This window comes from Ambystoma mexicanum, chromosome 6p (genome assembly GCF_040938575.1).
Source record: "Ambystoma mexicanum isolate Mex_15411 chromosome 6p, UKY_AmexF1_1, whole genome shotgun sequence".
Lineage (NCBI taxonomy): Eukaryota > Metazoa > Chordata > Amphibia > Caudata > Ambystomatidae > Ambystoma > Ambystoma mexicanum.
The window spans coordinates 506,666,770-506,681,924 of NC_090935.1; positions in this window are offsets into that span (position 1 = coordinate 506,666,770).

Sequence of the window (15,155 nt, forward strand, 5' to 3'; positions counted from 1 at the left end):
CGGGCACGCTGGGAACAGAAGTGTTCCCAGCGCGTCCGCTCCCGAAAAAAAAAGTAGCAGAAGGTAAGTGGGGTTGGGTGGGCGGAAGGGAGGGAGGGAGGGGAAGGAAAAGAAATGTACCTACGTCCCCAGCAGTGGACAATGGAAGCCTCCAGCTGTGTGGAGACGCAGAGCGGAGATGGCCCCGCTCCGAGTCTCCACGCTGCTGGAGGCTGGCATCGTCCCCCACCAGGGACGCAGGAGCAAGAAGGTAGGTGAGGTGGGGTAGGTAGGAGTGAGGAAAAAAAAAAAGCTTACCTGAGTCCCAGGCAGGGGGCGAAGGCAGCCTCTCAACCGTGGGGAGGCTCGGATCGGGGATGGCCCCGCTTCGAGACTCCTAATTGGCTGAGGGGCTGCCATGCCCCCCCGCCGAGGACAAGGCGGCTGGAATCCCGGTCGAGAATCGAAGGATTCTAATGCGTATTGCATTCTGCTTGACTCTCGCCGGGTACTAATCTATATTATGACAAGCTTGATAGCCAGGTCGTGTTCGGTCGCAATCTTAGCAAGTTCATTTAGCAGGGTTATCATGCCTAGGATAGTTATAGCAAACATAATCAGGTCATTTGCATACAACACAGACACAATGGGAATACTGCTAATCCTTGGTGGACATGGAGATGTGGCTTCCAGAGAGGACGACAGATCCGATATATACAGAATAAACAACAAGGTAGCCAAGACACACCCTTGCTTGACTCCCCTGTTGATCTGTACCAAGGTGTCACTATACCCATGTTTTCCAGATGTACACATGCCCAGTTGGCAGTATGTAACTCCATTGGCATTTGCAGTAGCCAAGTGGGACACCCCAGCTTCCCCAATTTAGCCCATAGGGTATACCTGTTGACCTGGTCGAAAGCTGATTTAAAGTCAATGTATGCTACATACAGGGCAGGAGCACCCTTGGAACAAGTGTCTTGAATTAGATGGTCGAGTGCTCTGATGTTCTGTGCCGGAGCCAGCCCGGAAGCCCACCTGAAAGGGATGGAGGATGGTGTTTGCCACCATAACCAGTCTCCTTTTGTGTACACTGGTACAAACACAGATTGCTGCCATGAGGGTGGCACTGTTTGTTGCCTGCAGACCCAGGCAAACAATATCAACAACACCTGTGCCCAGTTGTCCGAGTCCGAATGCGTTTGCCAGACCATTCGGGCCAGGGGATCTTGAGCACTTCAATTTCATGATTACCTCCTTGATCTTCTCCTGTCCTAGCAGTAGTGGCCACAGAGTGTCAGTTTCTACTGGACCATTCACGGAAGGAAGACCTAAACATTTCTTGCCCACGTGTGCGCAACAGACGGCACCAGAAATAGGGTTTGTCAATTTTTTCTCAGTTGAAACCTTAATCAGGGCAAGCATATCCCATATTGTGTGAGAATCACGTTTTTGAAAAATGGTGACACATTTTCCAAGATCTTCCAACACTTATTTACTTTGTGAGTTCTTAGCCAGGACCTAAAGTCTTTATATATAATTGTGATTTCTTTAACTGCTGTATTTGTCAAGACGCTACCTTTAAACCGAGCTTTAACCACTCTAATAGCCCTCCGTTTGAGACGTTTCGCATTGCGTATATCAATGTCGAATTGCACAAAGCTCTTGTCCCACTGTCCAGAACAATGGTCTGGCCTCCCACCCCCACTCTTTGTGCAATTTCACTCAGCCAGGTCTCAAGTCATTAGCTCGTTTACCCTTTAAAATACACCAATCAAACCTTCCCGAAGGAAAAACCGACCAACACAGCTTATCAATGTTAGCCTTAGACCATTACAGTGGGTTTTGATATTAAGTCTCCACACACTTCCGAGAAACCAGCCTCTCTAGTGCACAGATGAATCTCAAGGGTTAACATAGCGTGATCACTATGCTCATTAGGGAAAGATTTTAACGATTGGGTCATTTCATACAGAGAGGTTTTACCTCAGAAATAGTCCAACGTAGACTTTCTGTTTCCGCTAAACCACGTGCGACACTTGGGCTATCACCCACCGCCCACCTGTTCAATAGTATCATCTCCCACTCCTTGAGCTAAGCAAACCACTGGGAACCTCGAGCATTGGAAGTAGTGAACAGCATCATACTTTATTCGTTGATGTGTTTGGATTTAGGGGCCCACTTTTTGTCTGCACATCTAGTGTTCCAATACCCACAAAACGCCACTGGGTTGTCAACTATCAACTCGCCCCACTGTGTTAGAATTAGGTCTAAGTAATCAAAAAGTGCTTCAGAAGCTTGGACACCAGGGGAGTCACATATGTTAGCAATCAGAAGGCGCTTGCAGGCACCATCCTGCAAAATGTGAACTTCAATCGCTAGGACATTCCCCTTGGGGTCCCGGGGTAAGACAATTGAAGAGGCAATGTCGTTCTTGCTCCCAATCAACAGACCATCTTTGGTCTGCCACGGGGTCCCTTCATTACAGCCATCTGGTAAATTACATAACTGTCTATTTTAAGATGCCAGGGTCTCTTGGAGAATAAATATGTCACTGGCCGTTATCTCCACCAGAGAGACAGTGTTATTAGGCAGATGGGAAAAGCCCTGGGAACTCCAATTCAGAATCGAGATACTTCATTTAGTTAGAACAACTCTAGGTAGGAATCGCTGGAGCCATTCCCAACCCTGAGGCTAGATATTTTAATGATGCGTGATGACGTCGCACCAATGCAGCCATTTGTGGGAGGCAGCAATGTATTCTCGATAGCTTGCCGGGGAATCTGATTAAAGGTTCCACAAAGTCAAAATCGCACGAGGACAGCAAACACAACAAGGAACTTTGTGCAAGAGCTCCATCAACACAGAGTGATTTCAGTTTCGATTTTCTATAGTCACAGTCACTGGGCCAATGATGAAAACTTTAGGACCAAGAGCCTCGCTAGCCAGTTTTACGCATTTTGTAACTTGCATCGGGACAGGCGGTTTGGCGCCCTCTGCCGCCTGCTCTGGTGCTTGACAAAGAGAGCCTGCCTGGCTCACCGCCTGATCCAACTCCTCAAGATCATGGTCAACAGGAAATATCATGCCCGAAGTTTGCACTGCCTCGTCGTCTTTCAACAACCAGCTTATGAGGGTACCAACATGCATTGAGGATCTCCTTTTCCTTCGGGCTTCTTTTTTCCTTAGTTTCTTTGGTATAGTTCTTGAGGCAGGCTTTAAAGTAGAGTTCAGAAAATGTGATTTTGTCTCAACACTAGATTCGCTAATGACCTGTGGTGTTCTTTTCTTTTTGAGGGCCTGCTCCTGAAGGTGCTACTCGAGTCATTGCTGTTTGTGCGTTGGGTAGCAGGCCGGTGAGGAGGTTTTGTCATCGTTCTGGAGGCATTCTTCCTGATTTTAGAGTAGAATAATATCCCCACCGTTCTGCAGTGGAGTTGGAAATGTCAGTTAGACCTGCCACTGCCTGAGCGGTTCTTGGTACTACCAAGTCATGTAGTTGTGAAATTGCCTCGCCCTGGCATTTAAGAACTTCATGGATTGCCCAACATAATTTAAGTAGGATCTTAACTACGATATGTAATACTCCAGAGTGTGAATATGTTGACGAAACTTCATTGTCAATGTTATTGCTGTTATTAAAAGTATTACCAGTCGTAGTTGAAGCAGAATCTTTACTGGTGTTGTATACCAGCTTGGGAATCCCAGAAAGTCTTTGGGAGGGAGTTGGTTGTGGCAGAGCCCCACTCAGGTCACTTCCGGTGTCCCCTATCTGGCAGTCGTCGTTGTTATCGTTGCTACTAGCTCTTGCTTGTATGGTGTTGTGAAGTGCATAGCAAAGATTCAGAAGGGAATTGTTGTTGATATCGTGATGGATGATCGTGGAGTCAAGTAATGCAGACAAAAATGAAGACTTACTTGTCTTAAGATAAAACGCTTTAATTTTCTCTTGCTTCTTTTCAGGGTTCGACTCAACCCGAGCACGCTCTGCACTGTCTGTGTGTTTCTGAAGTTTCCAAAACTCTGCCTCCAGTACAGCAGTCACTGCAGAAAAACTCTGGTTGAAATCCAAAGTAACAGGGAGGCTCCCAGACATACTGCGCACGCCGCGCACGCTTTGCACTGTATGCGTGTTTTTGAAGTTTCCAAAACTCTGCCTCCAGTAGCATATTGGTGTACCTTTCTCATTTCAAAATGTTCTTCATGTGTGTTTGCATCATTTTCAGGTGAGTTTCACTGCCGTTTTATATATTAGGGTAGTGTTCTGGCCCGTTCTGGGTACTTTTTTGTGATAAAATGTAGGTTTTGGGCAGTAATGGGTTAATGACAGCATATTGGTGCACCTTTCTCATTTCAAAATGTTCTTCATGTGTGTTTGCATCATTTTCAGGTGAATTGTGCTGCCATTTTATATAATAGGGTACCGTTCCGGTCCGTTCTGGCGCGTTATGGGTTTTACACACACCCTCAAATATATATATAAAAAATCAACCGATCAATATCCATTGCACTGTTTTTTTCCTACTTTCTCCTTCCTTCTTTCCTTCTTTCTTTATTTCGTTCTTGAAAGCTACTTAGAAACAAAGGCTGCCACAGGTTGTAGCCCAGTGGAAAGATCTGCAGCATGGCCCGTGCAGATCGTGTGCCTTCTATGCCCCAGTAGCTGGTGGTTGGAGGCGTGTGTTTGTGATGTGAAATAACCACCAGAAAAGTAAATGTGTGCAAAGTCATAACTGTAAGCATAAATGTAATGTAATACAGAACAAAGCTTGCGCCCTTTCAATGTATCACCACCACAAACTCATAACACATCCCACATAGTTTATAGATGCCGCCCCAAGACCCTACCCAGAGCACCCCACATGGATAATCCTGACCTCAATACCGAGACCTGCTCCCACGGGCATGTTAAACGGTGGAAAGCATATATAATGACGAGATGGCATGAATCAAGGCAGGCGGAGTTCTAAATTTATCTAATGAGAGCATATAAATAGTTTCCTATAAAGGCGCAGATATGATGGATTTCACTTCATGACAAAATCATTCCTAACGATGTTTGGAGTAAAAATAGCATTTACCACATGGTTGAACTGTGAGCGTGTGAAAGGCACAGGCACAGCAGTGCTTGAGAGGTGTTCGACTCAGAGGATGTTAATTGTTGGGCCTAGAGGCACTTGGGCTTGCATTTTGGAACAAGTGAAGGGGGCTTCAGCTTGAAGTGGACGCTACTGATGAGGACAGTCGCATTTCCTGGGCCACACGGGGAAACGCACTCCATGAAGAGGGCTCATTTTAGAACAACTCTGTCGGCTGCCAAAACTCTAGAATTGGTCATATGTGTCACGCGTTCAAAGAATAGTCTACGGACTCTCTGTGCTATTTCTTATCAGTGAACCATGTATGACGGATAGGCGGTGTATGAGCTGTCGCCTCAGAAGCCCACGCGCATCTTCTGAAATGGCGGATGCTCATAACAGTTCACTTTACAATGTATGTTTGTTTCTGGTTATCTAGAGCGCTCGCTCGCCTAATTGTATTCATTTGTATTTACTTGATGACTATGGGTGTCATTTCCGATCAGAAATGACTTACAAGAACACATTTACAGGTGGCAGAGGTATTCCCATGATGGGTGCCTGTACAACAGCACAAAGATAAGTGCAAGCGGTGAGCCAGTTTATGAGGCTGCAAACACAGTGGGACTTAACCCAACAAAACAAAAAAGATAACAGAAACAGGTGACTTGCAAAGATGTCATTAACACAGGGCAGCAATTGCTTCCAACTAAAGAGGAGTATTGTACACATATACAAAATGACACTACTAAGCAGGACCTAGGGGTTGAGGTAGGGAGGAGGGGGGAGAAGGTCAAGTTAAAGCTGGGCTATGAAGAGATCCACAGTAGGGCTGGCTTTCAAAATGATGGGCAGTGGGTTTCAATGGAGCGAGTGAGTAAGGAAAAGGAACAGAAGCGCGAGGAGGCACCAGGGAGGCCTGGGACAGGGAGTCTGAAAGCAGAGGAGGAGCAGAGAAGAAAAGAAGGTGCGTAGACAAATACTGGAGGGCAGGACCATTAATGGCTTTGAAGAGTAGGAGAGTGAACTTGAAAAGGGAGACGCTATGTGTTAGGACAGTTCTGAAGTCCAACTAAGGGCTCCGCAAAACCATTCAACTGAGACAGTACAAGACTCCACTCTTAGTATAAGGCTGTACCACCTGAGTATATGGCAGCGTAGAGAGAGCAGCCAGGCTTTTCTTACGAGGGACAGAGAGCTGTAGAATCAGTACCAAGAAACTACAATACACACATGGTCCAAAAAAACACTGAAACACTATGTATTGTAAAAAAATAAATGGTGTCTTTAAATACAAGTAGGCCCAGATAAATATTGGGGGAAATAAGTACTATCACTGATCATAAAAACATTATAAAAAATACAACGCTATGCTTTAAAATACACAGACCAAAGCATAGACCTTATTTAGAAAACTAACAGAATTCTACGTAAGTCAAACCTTATCATACACTTTCAGTGTAGGTCACACCTATTCATGTGGAGTTAAACAATAAGTTACTTTCAGATTACTTTACAGTAATTCAAGGGTAGTAGACCCTGTCAGTTATGTAGTGACACTCAACAAGGAAAATGTTAATGTTAAATGTATTGGTATCATGCATCGTCACCACGGGAGTGGTCCCCAGGCGCTATGGCAGATCTGAAACGGCAGGTGTGGTGAAAAAAAAGAGAGTGGTGTGGTAGTAGTGTGTAGTGGGAATAGGAAAGTGAGAATTTGGATTTCCTGTTGGCAGCTTTAGTTCGGTTTGCACGTTTGCTGAGCTTGAGTGCGGTTTTAGGGGTTGACACGACTTTCCATGTGCTGTTGTGAGGTTCCATGTGCTGTTGTGAGGAGTTATCTGTTGTTAATCTGTTGTTGCAATGTGGTGAAGTGCATGCAGAATGTTGTGCAGAGATTTGGTTGTGTGAGTTTCTGTATGGGAAGAGCATGCAGAAAGTTGAGGTTTTAGAGTTGGATTAGCGGGTTTTCCTTACATCTTTGTCTTTGCATTTCTGTACTTGACATCTATGATTATCCTGTGGAGTATGGTATTGTAGTTTGTCTGCTTAATTGGGCATGTTGAGGAGTGGCAGTTTTGCTCTGTGTTACTCTAGTGGTATGTCTCACTGGCTGGAACAGGTGAGTTCCCTGCCCTGGGATGGGGACGATTGGGATAGAGGGTTCTGGTCACTCCCTTCCTGGCCCTTGGGGTGCTTACCTTCACAAGGTTCCTCTGTGGACTAGCTGTGTGTGGGCAAAGGTTGTTGGGGTGTCCTCCCCCCGCCCTTTGGTTAAGGTGAGGTTAAGTTAGGGTCATGGTCATGGAATCCTTAAGATTCTTGTTTCCCATTGGGTGCATGCTTCCTAGTCGTTTCCTTCTGGTTCTGGAGCAAAGAGCCACGTTTCGAGTATTTTCCTGAATTCCAAATGATCCCTTGTGTTGTATATGTTTTTTAGTAGGTCATTCCAGTTTATTGCTTCCAGGTGTGGTTTGGTTCTAAGTGAAAGTCGTTGCTTGATCTGAGTGGTCTTGTAGGATAGTAGACGGTTATTTTCTCTTTTATGAACAGTGCTGCTTGACCGTACATTGTTCGGTGCATTATGCACATTGTTTTGAACTTTATTCGCTGTTTTATTGGTAACCAGTGTAGCATGTTCAGCGCTAGGGTAATTAATATGTTATCTTTGTGGTAGTTTGAGTAGGAGTCTGGCCGCAACATTTTGGATGCGCTGAATTTTCTTTAATAGCCGTTCTGGCATTCCTAGGTACAAGCTGTTGGCATAGTCTACTTTGTACATGATGAGTTTGTTGATGGTGAGTGTTTTGTGGGTAAAAGAAAGGAATGGTAGGATCCTTTTTACAGCGTGTAGGAGAAAGAAACATTAATTGACTACAGCGTTTACTTGTAGCTCGTGTTAGTTCGTTGTCCATCAAGATTCCTAGGTTTTTTACTATCGTTGATTGAGTCGGTGCTGTTCCAAGTTCCATCGGCCATGGGATGGAGTGATTGTTTTCCCCGCTTTTGGAAATGATCATTATTTATGTTTTGACTGGGTTGAGTTTGAGGCTCTTAGTGTTCATCCAGCCGTAGAGTTCTTGCAGGCAGTCTTCCAGCACTGTGTTTCCTTCCTGTGTGTCTTGTATTTTGTAGTCGATCTGTGTGTCATCAGCATAGTTGTAGCATGTGAGGCCATGTTTTTTAAAGAGCCTGATTAGAGGCGCCAGGTATATGGTGAAAAGAAATGGGGATAAGGAGGATCCTTGTGGTACTCGGCAGGTGGATTCTCTTGGGGTTGATTTGAAAGGTTTGATCCATACAGTTTCTGTTCTATTTGTTAGGAAGTATTTTATCCAGAGTAGAGCTAGGTTGGTGATTCCTATTTCTTGCAATCTTCTGATTAGGACGTCATGGTTGACTCTGTCAAATCTTGTAGAAGGATCCAGAGGTATTAGAGCTGTGCTTCTGTCTGAGTCTGTATTAGCCTTCAGATCGTCCCAGATTGAGAGCAGTGCCATTTCTGTTCCACTCATTGGTCTGAAGCCTACTTGTGCTTGATCCAATAGCAGGTGTTCTTCTATGAATTCTTGTGTTGTTCTGTAGACATATGTTTTGAGCAGTTTCGCTGGGTATGGTTTGTTTGAGATGGGTCTGTAGTTGAAGAGGTCCTTCACCTTTCCTGCTGTGTCCTTGAGGAGCAGCTTTGTGTATGCCGATTTGACAGATCTCTGTACTTTCCCTGTTTCTTTCCCTGATCTGTTTTATTCCATGGGTGTTCCTTGTGTAATGATTGATTTGTGTATATCTAGGGGACAGGGTTCCAAGGGGGAGCCAGCTTTGTTGCTATTGCTTACCAGCTTGACGAATGTCTCCACTGATATTTGAGGGAAGCTTCAGAGTTTGTTCTGGCGATCCTCGGTTGGCTGGGTAGGTTGCATGTTGTAGTTGCTTAGTCTGCTTTGTACAATTTGTTGGATGGTGCTGATTTTGTTTTTCGAAGTGGTCTGTGAGGTTGTTGCATAATTTCAGTGAAGGTATTGGTGTGTTGCTGCAGCCAAGGGGGTTTCTCATTTCGTTTATGATTTTTTAAACAGTTCTTTTTGTGCGTTTTGGCGGGTTTGGTGATTCTGTTGTCGTAATATTTCTTTTTGGCCTTATGGATTACCTTTTTGTATGAGCGGATATGTCATTGGAATTGGAATTTCTCCACGAGGTCGTATTTTTTCTCCATTCTAGTTATAGCTTCTTCTTTTTTTTCTTTTCATGGTGCCGAGTAGCGGGGTAAAAGATTTTGCTGTTACTCTATTTAATGATGGGGGTAAAGGCTTTTCCTTGGAGATCTTGTATATTGCTCTGGTGATCCATGTGTAGTAGTTCAGTTTTTTTGTCAAGGTCGGCTTCATCAAGAGTCGTTGCCTGTGGTTTGTTCATTTCAAGTAGTTCTACTAGGTTTCTATTTTTGATGGTCCTCCAGTTTCTTTTCATGATAGTTGTAAATTTGTCGGGTTGTTTGGTTGTTGATGTGGCAAGCGTGATTATGAAGGGGATGATGAGGTGGTCGCTCCAGAGGATCTGTATTGGTGGCGCCATGGTGTTGAGGTTCTTGTTGGTGAATATTGCATCTAGTGTATGTGCCGCTGCGTGAGTTGCTCCTTTGACTAGCTGGTGTAGTTTCATTGTCCTCAGTTGTTGGGCTGGTGATTTTTCTGTGTTAGCGGTTTCTTCATTAAACCAGATGTTGAAGTCTCCAAGGATTATCAGGTGTTCCTGCTCTATGGCTAGGTTGGTGATGGTTTCATTGAAGTCATCCAGAAAGGTTGCATCGTATGTCAGTGGTCTGTTTATCAGGATGAATTTGAGGTTTGTCGTTGGGTTTGCTGTTAGGCGAAGGATTAGGGATTTGCAGTTTTTGATGGTTAGTGGTTCTTCAGTTTCAATTTTCAGGTGTTCCTTGTATGCTATCGCCAGTCTTCCTCCTCTTTTGTTTTTCCTATTTGCTTGTGTGGGATGCATTTAAGGCCCTAAGCAGAAATCCCCTTCACCTCAAAACCGCATTTAAACATTGCCACAAAAAACGCCTGTGCTCAGATTCCCTGGCACATGTGAGGCAAGCATTTGAAGTTGTCAGGGAGGCAGATATGGAGTATAATTATGTAATTGTCATCTAGCCATGTTTAAGTTATGAATAAGATGTCAATACCTCCTTCGCACAGGAGGTCCAAGATCGCTGTGGCATGCTTAAACATTGATCTAGCGTTGATTAGGTTGCAATGGATCTTTTTGATGTGGTTAGGTTTGATTTTTGATCCTAGTTTTGTCTTGCAGTTGTTTATGTGAAGTACTTCTGTGTTGTTGTCGTAGATTGGTTGGTGATATGCGGAGTCTGCTCGGTCGTTAAAACGGTCTGTTAGGTTGATGGCTGGGTTGATGAATTCTTGTGTTTCCTCATCTTCTATGTTTTGATGGGGTTGCTGGTGGTGTCCTCATGATTTTGTGATGTATGGAGTGAGGAACAATGTGAGGACTTTGGTTTCGTACTTTTCTCTTCTGGGGTCCTCTCTTTTTTTTGCATATTTCCAGTTGGTTGTCAGTGTGTCCAAGCATGATAATGGCGTTGGAGTGTCGATTTGAAACCGTGGTAGTGAGGTACGTAATGAGATATAGGGATTTTTCTCTTCTTATGATGTGTGTTCTGTTGACCATAGTGTTTGTTGCGGGGGGCTCTGTATTTGTGGTGGTTTCTACTGGAGGAGGGTGATGGTGTAGATCCGTTCCATTTGTTCCTTGTTCTGATTCTCTTTGGAATTGGGGGCATTTTGTGGTCCATTGTAATAGGATTGCTAGTGTATTGAGGTTACAATGGTGATAGTTCGACTGTATGGCCTTGTGAGTTGTAGTTGGACTCAACCCATATCCTCTTGCGAAGTGATAGCTGGATGTCCTCTATGGATGGTTGTCTGGTTAGTGGGTTATTTTCCGGTATTCCTCTATCTATGGGTGGACTGTCTAGGCAGGGCTCTGGCTGGGTACTACTTATTGGAAGAGGGCAGCACAGTTGGGTATGAGAGGTGGGCGACTTGTTCCTAGTTAACTTGGCCAATTCCCTGGCTATCGGTACTAGCTTTCAGTGGTTGCTGGGTGTTCGTGGGTGAAAGGGCGGGCCTAGTATTCGCAGATGGCAGGCAATGGGAGATCTGTATTGAAGGCATGGCATCACAGTAAGACAGACAAAAGTGATCACAGTTCAAGGGTGAGATGAACGTCTAATCTAAACCTAAATCTAAGATGGGAGCTAGTTACCACCACCAAATAAGAACAATACAATCCTAGTGTTGCCTAGTCAAATAGAAATGTCCCATACTAAAAAAAAACTATTGTGGGGTACATTTACCACCCCAGCAGAACTCCCCTGCAACACCAAACTGCATTTTCAGCAGTTACATGAAGAATGGCTGCGCTGGCTCTGCTGAGCACTTATTCCCTTGGATCAAAACTGCGTTTAGCAGTTACCAAAAATAATGGCTGCGCTGGCTCTGTTGAGGACATGTGGGGTGAGATGAAACAGAGAACACCCCGAGATTTGCTGCAAGTGTTTTCTTCATGTGCACCAAAGAATATAATTCAAAGGCAGTGCTGCTATGCTGCCAGCTCAAAACTTCCCCCTGAAAAAGAAAATATTCTGTGTTTAAAATGACTGTGCTCTGATGCCATTTCCATTTTTCTTCAACATTAGACAGTTTGGTTCCAGTAAGACACATCTATGTTCATCCATATTCAGGTTGTACACCAGCAAAGGAGGGCAGTCCTCCCTGAAAGGCATTATGTGTCAAGTAAAATCTGGGAAATAGCAGAGAAATTCACTCCTTTTTTCTTCAACATTACACAGTTTGGTTCCAGTAAAACACATCTGTGTTCATCCATATTCAGGATGTACACCAGCAAAGGTGGGCAGTACTCCCTAAAAGGCATTATGTGTCAAGTATAATTTGGGAAATAGCAGAGAAATTCACTCCAGGCCGTACAGCAAGCGTTTTACTTTTGCAACAAAATAACACAGGCAAACTCTTCACTAGAAGCTCTCTCTCTCTCTTTGCTTATGTCAGTTTCAAAGAACCCTTGTGTTGAACAGATTCCTGTGTATTAGAAATTGACCAGGGCTATGGAAATGTTCAGAATAAAGATGGAAAAACCACATTTTTTGTTTGTTTGTTTATTTATTTATAATGCATGCCAGAACCAAGGGTATCAGGGCGCAGAATATACAAGAAGGCTTTCAGCTTAGTTACAGAGTGGCATCAGGTGCATAACAGGTATATAGGCATGAAGTACAAGATATACAAGAAAAATTAAATACATATGAAAGCGAATAGTAGATTATAACACAGTGCAGGCGGGAAAGTAATGTACAGGCAACTTGAGGCTATTTACAATTTGATGTACAGGACGAAGGTAACTGGCTAGTGAGTTACTTGTCATTATCTTTGAACCAATTAATAAGGTTCTGTCTGAAATTGGTGAATGTTGATCGGCTCTCAGTGGTGGTGGCAGGGAATTCCAAAATTGGGCAGCTTTGAGGATAATTTGAACTGTGGCACAAGAAAGCAGTTAGTATTGATTGTTCTTGTAGGTCTGGTTGATGTTTTTCTGTTAAATCTTTCTATCAAGTAGCAAGGTGCCCTATTGTTTAGGCATTTGTGGATGAGTGAGGCCATTTTCAGTCGGATTTTGTCATAAGTGGTTAGCCAGTTGTGTTGTCTCCTGATCTCAGAGATATGTTCTTTCTTAGCAATGCTCAGCACAGCTCTGAGGGCATTGTTTTGAAATGTCTGTATTCTTTTGATAATGTATTTATTGGCGACAATGTAGAGGGCGTTACACTAGTCCAGTTTAAACAGGATGAGGGCTCTGGCCAAGATAATACAACTATTAGAAGAAAGGAAATGTTTGCCAGCTCTAAATAATTTACACGTGTATGCTGTGGAGGAAGCCGGAACATTTACTTGCTTGGTAAATGTAAGAGTGGAGTTGAGGTAAAAACCTAAAGTCTTTACTTCTTTGGCAACTTTAATGGAGTTCCCATCGATAGTGAAGGATGAATATTCAGGGCCTAGACTTGTGAGGTGGGAGGTGGTGCCAAGGATGATGAGCTCCGTTTTATCATCATTCAGGCAGAGACCATGGGAGGCCATCCATGCCTGAATAATGCTGTAGATTCTGTTCACCAAGACCAAATCCTTATCATAATCCCCAGTAAGTGGTAGGAGGATCTGAGTATCATCTGCGTAATTACTGTAGGTCAGGGGTGAACAACTGATTTTGACAGAGTGCCGAAAGTACCTTACATGATGGCTATAGTGGGCCGAAAAGTTAATGTGGGCGGGGCGGTAGGTGGGGCGTGGCAGGAGGCTTTTTCAACCCCCAATTTATATCAAACACATGGAAAAAGAATATGTTTTTGAGGGGTAAGGATTTTTATTTGTATTTCAAACGTACATTTTGTACTACACATTTTCCATTGTTATAATTTATTTCTATTTAGTTATTGTATATCGTCTGTTTAATTAAATTATATATATTTTATTGACCCTTGATTGGACATTCCGTTATTTTGGACTGCTATACTTTGCTGTTTGGGTTGCCCAAGAGGAGTATGGCCTTTGTTGAGTCAGGTTTCCTCAAAAAGCAAAGGATGTACATCTCCTAACTGTGCCTGTTTTAGCTTTATTATTGGGTTCACTCTTGGAGTGCAACACTATGCCCCATGGCCCACACCCCTCAAGCAAGCACTATGCCCCATGGCTCCCACCCCCAACCAAACACTATGCCCCATGGCTCCCACCCCCAACCAAACACTATGCCCCATGTCCCTCACCCCCAACCAAACACTATGACCCATGGCCCCTCACCCTCAGCCAAACACTATGCCCCATGGCCCCCTCACTCCCAACCAAACACTATGCCCCATGGCCCCCTCACCCCCAACCAAACACTATGTCCCATGTCCCCCTCAGCCCCAACCAAACACTATGCCCCATGGCCCCCTCACCCCAACCAAACACTATGCCCCATGGCTCCCACTCCCAACCAAACACTATGCCCCATGTCCCTCACCCCCAACCAAACACTATGTCCCATGTCCCCCTCAGCCTCAACCAAACACTATGCCCCATGGCCTCCTCACCCCCCACTAAACACTATGCCCCATCGCTCCCACTCCCAACCAAACACTATGCCCCATGTCCCTCACCCCCAACCAAACACTATGCCCCATGTCCCTCACCCCCAACCAAACACTATTCCCCATGGCCCCCTCAACCAAACACTATGCCCCATGTCCCTCACCCCCAACCAAACACTATGCCCCATGTCCCTCACCCCAACCAAACACTATGTCCCCCAGCCCCTCACCCCCAACCAAACACTATGCCCCATGGCCCCCTCAACCAAACACTATGCCCCATGTCCCTCACCCCCAACCAAACACTATGCCCCATGTCCCTCACCCCCAACCAAACACTATGCCCCAAGGCCCCCTCACGCTCAACCAAACACTATACCCCATGGCTCCCACCCCCAACCAAACACTATACCCTATGGCTCCCACCCCCAACCAAACACTATGCCCCATGGCTCCCACCCCCCAACAAAACACTATGCCCCATGGACCCCACCCCCCAAGCAAACACTATGCCCCATGTCCCTCACCCCCAACCAAACACTATGCCCCATGTCCCTCACCCCCAACCAAGCACTACGCCCCATGGCCTCCTCACCCCCAACCAAATACTATGCCCCATGGCCACCTCACCCCCAACCAAACACTATGCCCCATGGCCCCCTCACCCCCAACCAAACACTATGCCCCATGGCCCCCTCACCCCCAACCAAACAGTATGTCACATGGCTCCCACTCCCAACCAAACACTATGCCCCATGGCCCCCACCACCCAAGCAAACACTATGCCCCATGTCCCTCACCCCCAACCAAACACTATTCAATCAGTTCCAGTTGCAGTTCAGGTTGCACACTGTCAACATCAGCAGAGAAACGGTCTGCAAAAAGTTTAAAAGAGGCTCGCTGGGATTTGAATTGTGAGAAGCGATTCTCAAAAACAT